Source organism: Sus scrofa, chromosome 10, assembly GCF_054392235.1.
Source record: "Sus scrofa isolate SSC_HxYL_T2T_F1_AM1 chromosome 10, Sscrofa_HxYL_maternal_Yorkshire_Landrace_v2.0, whole genome shotgun sequence".
Classification (NCBI taxonomy): Eukaryota; Metazoa; Chordata; class Mammalia; order Artiodactyla; family Suidae; genus Sus; species Sus scrofa.
In genome coordinates this window covers 30914887-30931624 of record NC_139392.1, presented here as the reverse complement: position 1 = coordinate 30931624, position 16738 = coordinate 30914887, and the positions used below count along the sequence as shown (strand labels likewise).

General features: G+C 36.5%; 1 pseudogene; it reads right to left on the bottom strand.

Moving 5' to 3' along the window:
• Window positions 1–1031: 1031 nt before the first annotated feature.
• On the bottom strand, window positions 1032–13124 carry LOC146398915 (olfactory receptor 5D14-like; annotated as a pseudogene).
• Window positions 13125–16738: the final 3614 nt, after the last annotated feature.

The following is a 16738-nucleotide window of genomic DNA, read 5'->3' as shown; positions in this document are numbered from 1 at the left end:
TGTGTTTTTAAATGCATTTATTTTATACTGGTGACTTGATTATTGACTTGAAATAAAGAAGTAGAAATAAAAATGAAATTTTAAGGGAAAGCCCTTTTATCTATTAATGGGAATATATTAGAATATGACTAAGAATATTTTATGTGTTTACTTTTTAATGATTCATGTATATTTGAGTGTGGATAATTATGCTTTATAGGTGGAGAGGTGGCAATGATGAAGTAAAATTAATTGCAAATTATGAGAAATTCATTCATGGGATTTTACAGCAGCAAAACATGGTGGAAGTAGCCTGATCTAATCCTTTGTTTTGCAGAGGGAAAGTAGGCCTAGGAAGAGAGTGCAAGACGCTTTCCTTGGTCACAGGGTTGGAGACACTTGAAACAGTGCCCAGAGTCTGATGAGACCAAGAAGCCATCAGTGACACCATAACTGCCAGGAAAGTCATTTATACATGTATGGCATATGGGTCTCTAAAGCTGTTCTAGATTTGATAAAGATAAATGTCACTAAAGTAGCATATATGGTAGTTAAAATAGAGAAAATGTCAATGTTGGTTTTTAGCTGTCTGAGAGGATAAAATGAAGCAAGATTTGTTAAATTATGGGAAAACTTGGAAAATTATTTTAAATAAACAATTGCATATAATTAAACATCATTCTCCAGTGCACTGCTTTTTATTTTCCTCTTTTGTTTTTATATTTAGAAACTCAGCACACCTATGGATATGTACTGAATTATGCTATAGAGTTGTCTCTATTTGGATATGAATTTCCTTTTGACTATTGCCGCTTCTGAAGGGTGTAAAGTTTTAAAAAATTATTTTTATAAAATAAGTATTTTGAAGGATATTTATAAGATACATGGAGATTATAAGGAATAATTCAGTGCACCTGTAAGTACACATGTGTACACACCACTGGACTTGACCACTGGCTTTACCCTTACCTGTGTGCCCCTTTCCAATCTCCTCATAACCCCACTCTCAGGTGCCCTTTGTGAGACCATGACCTGGCTTTCTGCTGCACTTGTTATCTGTGAGCCACATAAATGGAATATCTCCCTCCGCCCTGTATCTTGTGCACCCATTTTGTACTCATGATGTCTTTCTGAGCCTGGATGCTGTTGTCTGCAGTGGTGCTGCTTGCACAGCTCTGTGGTCTGTTCATCCTGCCCTGGATGAACACATGTCCCAATACCACTTGAGGTGCCTGAAGCTGTGTGGGTGAGCATCGTCCTCCAGTGCCTGCCCAGGGGCAGGATGCCTGCATGCCCAGGAGGATGTTTATATCATCCCCAATGGACGGTGCAGAACAGCATGGCTGTACCTACAGCAACATTGAAATGTTACATTTATTCTGTATTCTCACCCACACTGACAGAGATTTTTGCCTACATGGTAGTGTGACATGTTATAAGGGCTTTGTCACTTACCAGGGATGTTTTGTATGTTTTCTGGTACTTCTTGGTTTTGGTAAATTTCCCATTCAAGTCATTGTAAATGTGTTTACTGAATAGTTTCTTTTTGAAAACTGGCCTGTAGGAGTTCTAATGTAGTCTGGACAGCTGCCCATGGCCAGCTATTTCATATACTGCACATAAGTGTCTTCTCTGCTTCTTTTCTCATCCTCTTGAATTTGGCAGTGTTAGTATTTTCCACTTTCTTTGTGTCAAATCCATCTTCTGACACCCTCATTCCCAAGATCCTGAAAATATTGGCCCATGTTTTCTGACAAGCCATGTGGTTTTTGTCTTTCACTTTGAAACATATGGTATACCTGTAATAGTATACTTGTGTAATGTGAGATGTAACAGTCATGTTGTCTTGGGTTTGGGGGGTTTGTTTGTGGTTTCTTTTTTTTTTGGTGTTGTTTGTTTACTTCATTGATCAATTATTTGAGCACCGTTTTTTGGAAAAGTCCTTATTTTAGTCTGTTAACTTTTCCATAAATTAAGTCTTCATGTTTGTGCTGTCTAGGCTTTCTTTTATATGTTTTTAGTTAATTTAGGGACCCTGTGCTAATATTACACTGACTTATTTACTATAGATTTACAATCACTCATGATCTGGTAAGATAAGGACCTTCAACTTCTAATTCAGGAGTTTCTTAGACAATTAGACTTTGATAAACCTTTTAGAATCAGCTTCTCAAAATACACATGGTCCTTTTTGGGATTTCCTTTGGTACCACATTGAGCTTACAGATCAGTTTGTGTGAGAATTAATATTTATGATTTTAAATATCATAATATTATGATAATATTTATGATAATAAATCCTGAATCCATGAATATGGTACCTTAATTCTTATTAAATATATTAATAAAGTTATATAATTTGTCTAACATCTTTTGATATTTGCAGATATTTTATTTTTGGATGCTGTTATATTTATTAAAATTATTTTTATTTTTAATTGATTTTTGTATATTACTTAAGTGTAACATTGTCTTATGATTCTTCTAAATTCTCTGCATACACATATCACCTCTGATTAAAGACAGTTTACGTTTTCCTTTGGATTTTATTTTTTTTATCCTGCCAGATGTACTGGTTGGGACCTCCAGTACAGTGCTGAATAGAAGGGATGAACAAGAAAAGCCTTATTTATTTTACTGCCTCTATATAGAAATTTTTTAAAAATGGCTTCGTGTGGTTCAAAAGAATATGTATCCTGCAGTTCAGTGTAGTTTTATATACATCTCAGCTGAATCAAGTTTTTAATTATATTCAAATCAAATACAGGATTAAGTAAAGTAATTTTTGTGTGTGTGCTTACACCATCTATAAATTTTTGGCAAAAGCTCTCACTTTGATGATGGAATGTCAGATCTTTGTAGTTCATCTCACTTTTTGCTTTGTCTATTTTGATGTGATTACATGACACTATGTGTGATGATTGGAACCTTTAACATTCCGAAGGAACCCTCTTTACAGTCTTTGTTTCAAAGTCTGGTCTTATGTTCATAGAGCAGTTTTCTTTTGGTCAGTAGTCATCTAGTTTGTTTAAATGTTTATTTCCAACATTTTCTGTATACTTGTGTTTTCAGGGTTTGTTTGTTACTTTACAAACTGACGTTTCCTTAAAATTTTCGAGATTTACTTGAAGCATTCATCCATGTACACTCATTTGAAATATTACTACAAGATATTTTATGCCTTACATCTTTTGTAAATGTTTGTGTTTATTTTTTTTTCCATTTTTTTTAAGGATTGATGATGGTTTCTCCATTTTTTTTTGGTTTGTTGCTCTTTTTGACTGCTCTTTTATTGCTCTAAAAATTTTAATACACCACCTTGCTTATTAAAGTCTGAAGTCACTCATCCCCTCCTTAGTGAAACTAGTCGCTGTAGAAAGCTCACCACTAACCTCAACACTTCAGTTACATGCTAATTTATCATGTGTTCTATGTACACATTGTGAGCATCTGTAGGATACCATTTCTATGATCTTTATGATCAATGCTTTATTAGTTTACCACACACATTTAAACATTTTGGACATTATTTCTTCTTGACTTCTTAGATCATCTCAATTTCCTTTTGCCTAAAGTATATCTTTTAATATTTATTTCAGTAAAAGACAGTGGGTAGCTAACTCTTAGTTTTGTCCCTCTGAAAAAATTATCTTTGTTCTTGAAAAATATGACTAATACAATTTTATGACAACAGTATTTTCTCTAGAACAAAATTCTCTGCATTCTGATTTTCATTTTAGCCATTTAGAAGTCCAGTGTTAGCCATCCCTTTGAAGGGTACTTGGCTTATATCTCTGTTTTTACAGGTTTGCCTGCACATTGTTAACTTTCTGTAATTTTGTATAATATGCCTAGATCTTTATTAAGTTTTTTCTTTTATCCTACCTGGTATCTGTCTTACAGGTGTCTGGGCCGGCCTCTTTCCTTAGTTCTGGAAATTCTTGGCTACTTTCTTTTCTTACAGACATTGCCCCAACCTCTTGTCTCGGCATTGGATTCTAAATAATTTCTTCAAATGTAATCATCCAATTACTAATTCTGTCTTCACTTGCTTTAAATATGCTGTTAAACCCTTACAGTGAGTTTTAATATTTGCTAAATTTTCTAGTACTGCTTTTGAAAATCAGGGTATTTAAAAATAATTTCCTGCTCTTTAGTAATATGTTCAGTTTGACAAATATACTGAATCAAATTATTTTATATTCCACATCTATATTCAGCATCTGAATCCTAAGGTGGCTTCTGCTCATGATACTTCTAATAGCTAGCTTTCACGACTCTCTGTTTCTCAGGCATTGACTGAGCCTGTATTGTGGAGCCTTATCTGTGAGAATTTGAGAGGCCTAATTTTTTCCAGAAGGACTGCTGTGACCTCTTTAACATGATTTTGCAACAATGTTGTTCTTTCAAAAGTTTGTAAGCCACCTAAGTGTGAATAATCACATGGGTTGTCTTTCTCTGACTTAATGAGCATTAATTTTGATATTGTCATCTATTTATTTTCTCCCACAGCTATACAATGCCTTTAAAATATGAGATTTATAATTTATCCAAATTATTAAAATTATCAAATTAATTCTAGTGCTTGCAATAAGAACCCTGGTTTGCTGTGACTCAGTGCCTCTTAACCAAAGAAGGAACTTATTTTTCATTTGATTTTTTAATTTGTGTTTTTTATTTTCTCCATTATGGTTGGTTTACAGTGTTCTCTCAATTTCTTCTGTACAGCCAAGTGACCCAGACACACACACACACACACACACACACACACACACACACACACACACACACACACACACACATTATCCTCCATCATGTTCCATTGTAGGTGACTAGATATAGTTCCTTATGCTGTACAGCAACATATTACTGAATAACCACACCAAATGCAGAAGTTTGCATGTATTATTCCCAAACTCCAAGACCATCCCACTCCCTCCCCCTCCCCTTGACAACCACAATTCTGTTCTCCAAGACCATAAAGTTTATTTTTTGTGGAAATGTTCATTTGTGCCATATATTAGATTCCAGATATAACTGATATCATATGGTATTTGTCTTTCTCTTTCTGACTTACTTCATTTATTATGAGTTTCTAGTTCCATACATGTTGCTTCAAATGACATTATTTTTTTTCTTCTTTATGGCTGAGTAGTATCCCATTGTGTGTATATACCACATCTTCATAATCCATTCATCTGTCGATGGACATTTGGGTTGTTTCCATGTCTTGGCTATTGTGAATAGTGCTGCAATGAACATATGGGTACATGTATATTTTTCAAGGAAAGTTTTGTCTGTATATATGCCCAAGAATGGGATTTTTGGATCATATGGTAGTTCTATACTTAGTTTTCTGAGGTACCTCCATATTGTTTTCCACAGTGGTTTTACCAATTTACATTTCCACCAACAGTGAAGTAGGGTATGCTTTTCTCCATACCCTCTCCAGCATTTGTTATTTGTTGGTTTGTTAATGATGGCCATTCTCACATGTGTGAGATGATACCTCATAGTAGTTTTAATATTTGTTTTAAATGTTGGAAAATTATATATGATGTGGTTTTAGGTATGTCCATTTTTGGAAATATTGACTCATTTTTCCAAAATGATTCAGTAGTATCACTAATCTTGAATGATTTTTCTGTCGATGATGATGTTGAGTTTTTAGGTAGAAGTTACTCATGTTTCTGACTTAGTTTCAGGAAAAAGAAATAGAAGCATGCCATAAATAAATTACTTTTTAAAAAATTTTAAACTATGTTCATTAAGTGAAATTTGGGAAATAGAGGGAAAAATAGACAAATTACATTAATGTGTATTCTAAATACCATCTTTTAATTTTAACTTACACTATGATTATGTCTTGTTTTGCTCAACAATAAGCTTCATCCATCTTGTATGTAATTTTTTTCTTCATTTTTATCACTTGGTTTTCCTCTGTGTGAAATTATTACAGTCATAATTACATTCTAATTTCAGTAATGCAAAAATGGACATTCTTGGGCATGTCCCCTGGCACACAGATATATACATTTCTACTGTGCATGCCTAGGAATAAGATTGTCTAGATAAAGGCAGACTGTCTGCTAAAATGGTGTAGAACATTCACATACCAGCCTCAGATGAGAGCTCCCATTACTCCACACGTGTGATATAGTCTTTTTTTAACTTCATCTTTCTGAAGAATGTGTAATAGATTTCATTTCATTTTCATCTGCACCCTACTGGTTACTTAGATATATTTTCTTCTTTTTCCTGGCCATTTGGATTACCCTCTTTTGTAAAATTCTCTTTGTTATTGTATCCAGATGGAGGTACAGTGAGGTTCTGTCCTTCTTTTAATATGACAATGGCTAACAGAAGAGAGGGATGATTTATTAGACTTGCATAACACCACAGGGTCTTTCAGAGAAAATTTTGCACTTTGAATGTTAAATAACTTTATAAAATAGGAGTTCCCGTCGTGGCGCAGTGGTTAACGAATCCGACTAGGAACCATGAGGTTGCGGGTTCGGTCCCTGCCCTTGCTCAGTGGGTTAACGATCCGGCGTTGCCCTGAGCTGTGGTGTAGGTTGCAGACGCGGCTCGGATCCCGCGTTGCTGTGGCTCTGGCGTAGGCTGGTGGCTGCGGCTCCGATTCGACCCCTAGCCTGGGAACCTCCATATGCCGCGGGAGCGGTCCAAGAAATAGCAACAACAACAACAAGACAAAAATGACAAAAAAAAAAAAAAAAAAAAAACCAGCCTGTGTTTTTTGTCTTTGGATATACCAAGTATTGCAAGAGTTTCATAAATGTAATTATCTCCAGGTAATTTGTTTCCAAATTCTCAGAAACCTATGCAGTTTTCCCTAAAATTGATCCATCTGAGAATCTCCTGAGACTGGGGAGAGTTTCTGTGTTTCCTTTTCAACTAGCACCCTCACTATTCCTTTTCTTTATATTTTTATTTTTATTTTATTTAAAATTTTCTGAAACATCTAGTGTTATTTTAAATAATAATTTTCAATAATCTCTGCATAAACTTGATCTGAAACTTATGAAGAATAGTGTTATACTCAAAACTACCCTAGAATAGTGCATGTTTTTTGTGAAGTTCTTTTATTACATTGAGACATCTAAATCAGCTTTTACAATTTTTTCAGGGCTACAGGTCAGAATCAATACAGCAGAGCTGCTAAAATCTAGCTGCAACAGTCTTTACATTCATTTTAAATGTTATCTTCAGATTACAGCAAAGCAGAAAACAAATGTTAAGAAAAGCACAGTAACATATGCGTTTTCGAGTAGTCACTTAGGAAGATTGAAATCCTGAGTTTTTCTCATCTGACACATTCAAGCCCTTGATGCTCTTTGAGCAGCATGCAATCAAGCAGCACCAGTGAGATAGATTTCAGGAAACAATCCTTCTGTTAGTATGTCAATCAAGATTATTCAGGAAATCAGCCACCATTGAAAATGATTCTCCTCAGCACTGCCTTCCCCCCCGCTTCCCCCCACACGGATAAGAGTTTTGCAAATTTTGTTTCAAAGGGCATTAGGCGGCTTTGGCATAGAGTGCAGCCCAGCCTAAACAGATAACCATCAGGCTCTGGGGCCACCGCTGCCTATTCCCCACACTTCTCATCTGTTTTCCCACGGATTATAGCGAAGCCAGTGCTCCCTCTGAGTTGTTATCTTCCAGGTGTGGGAGCTGTAGCCCCTGGGGCGGGTAGGTGGCCAAGCTGTGCATGAAGCACCACTGCACAGTCCCACCTGCTGGACCCTAGATGGCGACCTTCATCAGGTGCACTGGTACATATCTGAGCAGCCTTGGAACTCTTCCAGGAAGAGTAGCATCTGCTGCTCCACAGTTAGACCTCCACAGCCACTCAGAGCCAGTGCCCTGGAAGCTGCAGCAGCCACAGGATGTTGTGCCCCTGGCAATCACCAGTGGGTATGGCTCCAGCATGCTGGCCCAGCCTGGGAAGGTGGCAAGCCTGTGGGCACCATCCAGGACCTGGTGGTTGGGCTGGCCAGTCTTTAGGGTCACATATATGAACACATGGTCTTTGTGGCCACCAGCCTGAAGCTTGTTTCTTCAAAACCACATCACCCAGGACCCCATACCATCGTGAGTCTGAGTCTGAAAAGCATCTGAACTCAGAATCCTTGGGAAGAGAACACCAGGCTAAGTACTCCCACCTCACAGCAGGACCAGAAGACTGTGGACCAAGCATCTGGTTCTCAGTCCTGCAGCAGAGCTGGCCCATTTTCTTTCATTTTTTAAAAGCAAGGAGTCCTCTTACTACTCTGCGAATTATACAAATTAGAAAAATGATATCTGACTTCCAAAACCTTAAACATAGGAAGACTGTGAAATATTTCTTTCCATGGAGCCTGAACTTGGCTTTAATCAAGCCTCTATTGGAGTTCCTGTCATGGCTCAGTGGTTAATGAATCTGGGCTAGGAACCATGAGGTTGCAGTTTCAATCCCTGGCCTTGCTCAGTGGGTTAAGGCTCTGGCATTGCTGTGACCTGTGGTGTAAGTCACAGATGCAGCTCCAATGCCATGTTGCTGTGGCTCTGGCTTAGGCTGGCAGCTACAGCTCTGATTCAGCCCCTAGCCTGGGACCCTCCATATGCTGCAGGAGCAGCCCTACAAAAGGCAAAAAAAAAAAAAAAAAAAAAAAAAAAGACTATCTATCCATCCATCCGTCCATAAATTTTTTGTGGAAAATAATGGGCTTGGACATGTTTCAGTCAATATAATGATGTTTTCAGATGAGGTTCTAATATCTTGATGAAATTTGTTTAGCATGTGTTTTTTTGTTGTTGATGTTAGTACACACTGAACTTATTGTCACAGAATATACCCCCTGAAGGAAAGAGTCAAATAACTGAAAAAATAAACAAAATCTATGAAGAGCATCATTGGCAGTGACCCTTTATATTATCTGAGCAATCCACTCACTGGAAAGTTGTTTTGCTTATCTGTTTATCTTAAAAAGAAGCAGGTTTTTTTAAATTAAATATAAAAATAGTATTGAAATTTATATACTGCCATTATCTATAAATTGAATAATATAAATATGACATTGCTAGGTTTTTGATGAACTGTATTTAAAACACATAAAATAATACCATTTTAGAAGAATAAGCTATTGGGAAGGTTTGATGAAATCAACAATACGTTAAATTTCTTAAACCCTTCATTGTTTTAATCAAGATTCTTAAAAGGGTAGAATAGTAGATATATTTAATTGCTATATCACAGGCAATAGAGAATATTGAGTAAAAAATAAGGATATATAATTATCCATTCATTCATTTATTAAATTCCTATTTTATTTATTTTTATGTTTTGAAATTTTTTAATTACTCAAATGAATTTATAACATCTGTAGTTGTATAATTATTACTTGGAGCTAGGTTCTTAGACTTTAGGGGAAAAGAGAAAGAATTCTTTGTCAATAATTTATAATTGATGGGCAACACACAAAAATATATATAGCAGTCATTTTCCAGTAATTATAAATGTTAAAATATATATAATTGAAGCTGTCATTTTCAATAGGGGGGTCAGACAAGTGTGTTCTGAGGTGTTTTTGAGCATGAAGTGAGGGAGAAAATTATACAGATAACTGGTGGAGGAGTGTTGAGTTTGGGCAAAGGGAATGGCAAACAAATATAACTTATTTTCAGACAGACAATCAGCTTTAAAAAAATGCATGTCAGTAATTCTGCAGCTTATGGTGATATTCCAGTCTTTCTAAATCTTTCACTTTATATATACTAGTATATGATAGTGGCTTATAAAAGGGTATAAACATATATATACTGGATATTTCAGGGTGACAGTTATAGCAGGAGAATAAAAGAGAAAAATTATTTGAGAATATCTATGGGTGTCTTTTAAAAATGTATTTATTCCACTAAGAAGTGGCATTTCTTAGAACAATAACAAAATATAGGATGACACTTGTAAAGAACTTTCCCAGCAGCACAATTTCATTAATAAATTATTGTTAAATAATTGCAGCTCCACAGAAATAATCTGGGTGATGAATCACAAAGAAATTAAGACTTTAAGTCTTTTCAAGACTATTCAAGTAAATAAAAAGTACTTAAGCCAATGCTAGAGCCCCAATACATAAGTATGAGAACTGCTTCCAACACTTTTTTCCTGTCCCATATGTATTTTTTGGCCAGAAATTCCTGTGTGCAGCCTTAGAATATGAGAGTATGTAGATTGTTCTTTGTCCTGAAGAGTCAGGACATTCCAAGGACAGTGCATTCCTGGTTTCAATTCAATAAACTGGAGTTGTTTAAAATATGATCATATTTGTAGGACATTGTGTTTCTCTACCAATCCACTTGCCAAAATAATTAATTCATTAATAGTGGTTTATAAAAAGTGCAGCCACAAATGAAGTAAGAATTTGATTAAATATCTATGCCAAAATTATACTTAAAAAATAATAACATAGTCTTAATATAATCTCATACACCATCTATGTTTAAACTTCCACAAGTGTCATCAAGATATATTTTTACATCAAGATTCAAACAAATTTATTTGTACTAGATTCCCTTTATCATGTAACTGTTCCAGCATTATGTAATATTATCTTCTATATATCATGTAGCAGTTCCTTGTGTGTATGTATTGAGATAATTATTTTTGAGAAATCATGTCATTTGTAGAATGCTTCATAATCTATATTTGGCTTGTCACTTTTTTGGTGTCATTTGACTTGTTCCTAAACAAATTATTTAAACTATTATATCAAGAATGGGAAGTTGGGAATTATTAGATGCAAACCACTGCATTTGGGGAGGATAAGCAATGAGATCCTGCTATGTAGCACAGGGAACTATACCTAGATTAATAGATTTTTAAAAAAGAAGCTTTATTAGTTCAGATTCAATCTTTTAGTTTCTTCTAGGCAAGGTTTCTTCATATGTGGTTCTGATTTCTGCCAGTTGCATCACATTTTGAGCTCTGTGTTAACTGCTTGTCTGACTTTTAGTAATGCTTAGTCTGCTTTGCAGATTCAAGTACTGTCAACATAATTACTTCATTTTAACATTCCCCACCAAATATTCACTTAATGATTTGAATACCCACTTAAATCACTGCCTTGATCCCCCATTCTTTTTTATTTTTTATTTTATTTATTTTTTATTTTTTATTTTCCCACTGTACAGCAAGGGGATCAAGTTATCCTTACATGTATACATTACAATTACATTTTTTCCCCACCCTTTGTTCTGTTGCAACATGAGTATCTAGACAAAGTTCTCAATGCTATTCAGCAGGATCTCCTTGAAATCAGAAGTTGTGTCTCGGAGTTCCCGTCGTGGCGCAGTTGTTAACGAATCCAACTAGGAACCATGAGGTTGCGGGTTTGGTCCCTGCCCTTGCTCAGTGGATTAATGATCTGGCGTTGCCGTGAGCTGTGGTGTGGGTTGCAGATGTGGCTCGGATCCCGCGATGCTGTGGCTCTGGCGTAGGCCAGTGGCTACAGCTCCGATTCAACCCCTAGCCTGGGAACCTCCATATGCCACGGGAGCGGCCCAAGAAATAGCAACAACAACAACAACAACAACAAAAGACAAAAGACAGAAAAAAAAAAAAAAAGAAGTTGTGTCTGGAAACAACCCAAATGTCCATTGACAGATGATTGGATTCAGAAGATGTGGTATATATACGCAATGGAATACTACTCAGCTATAAAAAAGAATGACATAATGCCATTTGCAGCAACATGGATGGAACTAGAGACTCTCATACTGAGTGAAGCAAGTCAGAAAGACAAAGACAAATCCCATATGATATCACTTATAACTGTAATTTAATATCCAGCACAAATGAACATCTCAGAAAAGAAAATCATGGACTTGGAGAAAAGACTTGTGGCTGCCTGATGGGAGGGGGAGGGAGTGGGAGGGATTGGGAGCTTGGGGTTATTCATTTTTTATTGTATTTCGTCTGAATTTCCCTTCATAAGCTGTTGGGTAACCTTGAAATACAATTTATGAAGGAATGACAGAATAAATATTTATCTCATTTATTTATTAATTTTCAGAACAATGACTTGATACACCCAGCAACCTTAATTTATCCTGATATATAGGCATAAGGAATTGAATTAATTTTATCTTTTCCCATATGTCTATTAAATTATCCCAACAACACTTATTAAATTGTCTTCCCTGGAGTTTCCTTTGTGGCGTGGGTTTAGAATCCACCTGCAGTATCTCAGGTCTCTGTGGAAGCATGCTTTTGATCCCTGGCCTGGTACAGAGGATTAAAGGATCCAGTGTTGCAGCAGCTGTGCTATAAGTTGCATTTTGTTGAGGGTTTTTGGAGGTGGACACACAGTAGAGGGAAAGGATGATTCCATGGAAGATGATGATAGCAGTCAGGTGTGAGGCACAGGTGAGGTGTGAGGCACAGGTGAGCTCACCAAGAGAATGGATGTTTAGGACTGTGAAAAAAATGAACATGTAGGGTGTGAGAATGATCACCAGTGTACTCACCTCCTAGAAGGTGGCAAAGCCAAAGAATAGCAGGTAGGGAATGTGTATATTGGAGCTTGAGACAGCAATGATAGCAGTGTTATTCACAGAAAAAGTGGTTGATTATGTTATGTTAAGAAAAGTTTAGTTGGTGAGCATAGCAAAGGAGTATCAAGGTGCCAAGCATACCCAGAGGTATGACCCAGCCATCAGGGCACAGAGCCTCTGTGACATGACCACTGTGTAAAGCAGGGTATCACAAGTGGCCACAAAGTGGTCATTGGCCATCACTGCAATAAGAAGGACCCTGTTACCACAGCAGTGCAGGACAGGAAGTACTGCAGCATAAAGCTAGAGTCAAAGATGCCTTTATCAGCCATGACCAAGTTCTCAAGCATTTTGGTAGTAACAATGGGAGAGTAACAAAAATCAACCAAAGAAAGGTGACTAAGGAAAGAATACACAAGGATGTGAAATTTGGGGTAAATTTTGATGATTACTATCAACCCAAGATTTCCTATCAGGGTGATAATATACATCATCAGAAACATGAGGAAGAGAAGAATCTGAAGCTCTGGGAAATCTGCAAAACCCAAGAAGGCAAAGACTGTCTCCATACTCAAGTTTCTTGAAGCCATTAGCATAAGGCCTTTGAAAAGAAGGGGTGGAGAATGGGAGCTGCTCTTGACAATGAGAAGATTTACAGAAATAAGTGTCATGACTTTTTATAGTAGACAAAGGAAAATGAGGAGATAGAATTATTACTCTTAAATCCTAGTTTCTTCCATACAGAACATGCTGAGGATAGACCAAAGTCTTGTCTCTGAAATGTCTTCACTTTCCCATTGAAATTGGTGTTCCCATAGGAAACACTTATCTTATTATAGTGTAGAGATTCACCCATTAGCTAATACCATAACATGTACATAACTATTAGAAAACACTTGTACATAAATGCATAAAATATTAAAAGAGTCTAAGAAAACATATACAATGTTGGCCACAAAGAACATGTATTGCTAGTATATTTTGCCTGTATGCACAAATCTATTCATGTCTTTCAGAGAATATGTTTCTCTTCTAAGGGTAAGGTAAATTAGAAAAATCTAGGAACAGAGCATAGCAATTCTACTTTAGCACCTTTTGTTCATTAATGTCTAATCTTCCCATGGAATATTTCAGATGCTGAGGAGGACAATGGCTCATTCATTTTGAATTCTGAATAGAGTGTACACTTTATCAGGATTTATAGCCTATGAATTCTCTTATCTTGCAGCCCTAGTCATTGAATAGATATCTCTTCAAGGTCTCAAGATATGTCAGGTAAGAATTCCTTCAGAAGTAACTAGTTCCCAGAGTTCCAATTGTGGCACTCTGGGTTAAGAATCCAACTGCAGCTGGCTCAGGTCCCTGCAGAGGTGTGGGTTCAATCTCCAGCCCATTACAGTGGGTTAAAGGATCCAGTGTTGCCACAGCTGCAGTGTAGATGGCAAATATGGCTTGAATCAGCCCCTGGCCTGTGAATTTCCACATTCTGCAGTTGCTGCCACTAAAAAAAAAAAAAAAAAAAAAAAGTCCTCATTGTTGTGAAAGCTTATCTATCAATTTAAGGTACATATAGAGAAATATGTATTATTATCTATTCCCAGCCCATAAGTTTATCCTAATCTTTGTGAGATGGTGGCCAGTGGTCTGGAAGCCAATTCTGCATGGCTCTTAGCTTGTGTCTTTATTATTATTGGACTCAGTATTAGATAGCATTTATAGTGACATAACATAAGTAAAGTTAAAGAAGATCCCAGTTACAATATCAAGAAAATAATACTCTTACTGTTTCATAAACAGCCTGAAAAACTTAGCTGCTTCAGAGAAGCAGGTCACCCCCATTGCATTTCTATGGAAACTGAGTATTCCTGGGCACCAAGTATTTACATTGACCTCTGTAGCCCTGGGGACTCAAACTCTGCAGGATCACTGGCAACTTATCCCCAGAAGCATCAAAACAGGTCATTAAAGTAAATGGCATGTCTCCTATACCATTTTAATGACTGAATTTCTTTGAAATTACACAGAATAATGGTGGCTTCAAGTTGACTACTAGGCTTTGCTTGCACATAATTGAGACGCTCTCTGGAACTAATAACTAAACTAAGAAAAAGCAACATTGGGATTCCCATCATGGCTCAGTGGTTAGCGAACCTGACTGGTATCCATGAGGACACAGGTTTTATTCCTGGCACTACTCAGTGGGTTAAGGATCCAGCATTGCAGTGAGCTGTGGTGCGGTATACATTGCTCGTGGGGCTCAGATCCTGCATTACTGTGGCTGTGGTATAGGTCAGCAGCTGTAGCTCCCATTCAACCCCTAGCTTGGAGACCTCCACATGCCTCAGGTGCATCCTAAAAAGACAAAAGACAAAAAAAGGCAACATTGTATATATCTAATGAGGTTCACAATTGGAAGTTGATTTGCATCATTCTCTTTGCATTTTGATTTGTCTCTTTCCTGAATACATAGTATATTAAACTATTCTGTTATGGATCTATTTCTCATTTACCAAAAAATGACAAAAATCAGATATAACTTTCCAAAATTTGTATGAACAAATATGCATTTTTTATACCCAGTGTGCACATTGACGTGATTATTTTCCTAGAAAGTATTTAGTCGAGATATGTTTTCTGTGTAAGTTATTATACATAGAATACAAATCAATTCACAGTAAGTTACTCTGTGTTTAACGGGACTCTGTAGGATGGAACCATTAGTAGCTGATTTCTGTCCAATTGAAATCAGAAAAAAATACTACACTGTGTTCCTCTCTGTCCTCATGGTTGAACACATCACTGATCTCTTCTCTCATTTGATTTGTATAAAATACCTAGTAAGCTAAACTGATTTCTCTCTCTCTCTCTTTTATATTTTTGCACTTTTTAGGGCTGTACCAGCTGCACATGGAGGTTCCCAGGTTAGGGGTTGAATCAGAGCTGTAGCTGCCAGCCTACACCATAGCTCATGACAATGACAGATCCTTAACCCACTGAGAAAGGCCAGGGATCAAACCTGCATCATCAGGGATGCTAGTCAGATTTGTTAACCACTGAGCCATGAAGGGAACTCCCAAATTTCTCTCTCTATATAGCTCACAAAACTACTTTGTAAATTCTGTTAAGCTGTCCTCCTTTTCTTTTCATTTTTCTTTTTTTTTGGAGGGATGGGTAAATAAGTTTTTGAAAAGTGTTCTAGGCTATTTTGAATAATATTCGAATATGAATTCATTTTGCATTTCAAGAAAGATTTACATCAACACTGTGGAGAAAGAAATTTGGGCTTACATGGGCCAGTTTTCTGAAACAATACAATTACCCACCTTGAATATAAATGTAACCTCATTTACATCTCATAGGATTAAGGAAAATCTCCTGAGGCATCCACATGATAACCATTTTCCATTTTCCCCATGATTTTCCTAGACAGAGGTCAAGTTCCTAATGTCCTGAACTGAATAGGAACATACTCCTCTTCTCACTTTATGTAATTTTCTGATTTTCTTGTGATGTTCTTGTCCCATCTCTTTGGCTAAGAGATTACTCAATGTATTAAGTTGTGGTCATATGTATTTAGTTTCTTATGCATCTTTTAAGGTTTCTATATTTAGAAAGACTGATTCCTGTATTATTTTCCTGCAACTCCTATAATAAATTTACCACAAATGTAGTGGTTTAAAATACGACATAATTATTATCTTGAAGTAAGCAAGAAATTCAGTATGAATCTTTTGGGACTTAAGGAGTCTGCAAAACTGGTTCCTTCTAGAAGTTCCAGAGGACATCCATCCCTTGCTTCTTCCTGCTTCTGGTGGCTGCCGACATTCCTTGGCTTATGGCTGCATCCCTCTAATCTCTGCTCCCAAGGTTACATCTCCATCACTTCCCTAACAAATTTCCTTCTTCCTCTCTCTTATATAGGCACTTATAGTTGTATTAAGGATTCAGTCAGATAATCCAGGATAATCTTCGTATCTCAAAATCCTTAATCACATCTGTAAAGTCCCTTTTGGTTAAAGGTAACAGTCACGGATTCCAGGATTTAGAGCCTGGGTGTCTTTGGAATCTCTTTTCAATCTATCATATTAATCCTCTACTTTTACCCAGTGAAGACATTTTATGTAGGTGTGTATATACTATGCGTTTATACATTTGTATATTCATGTGTTTATTTATCTTCATTCATTTAGCCCACAAAGTACTG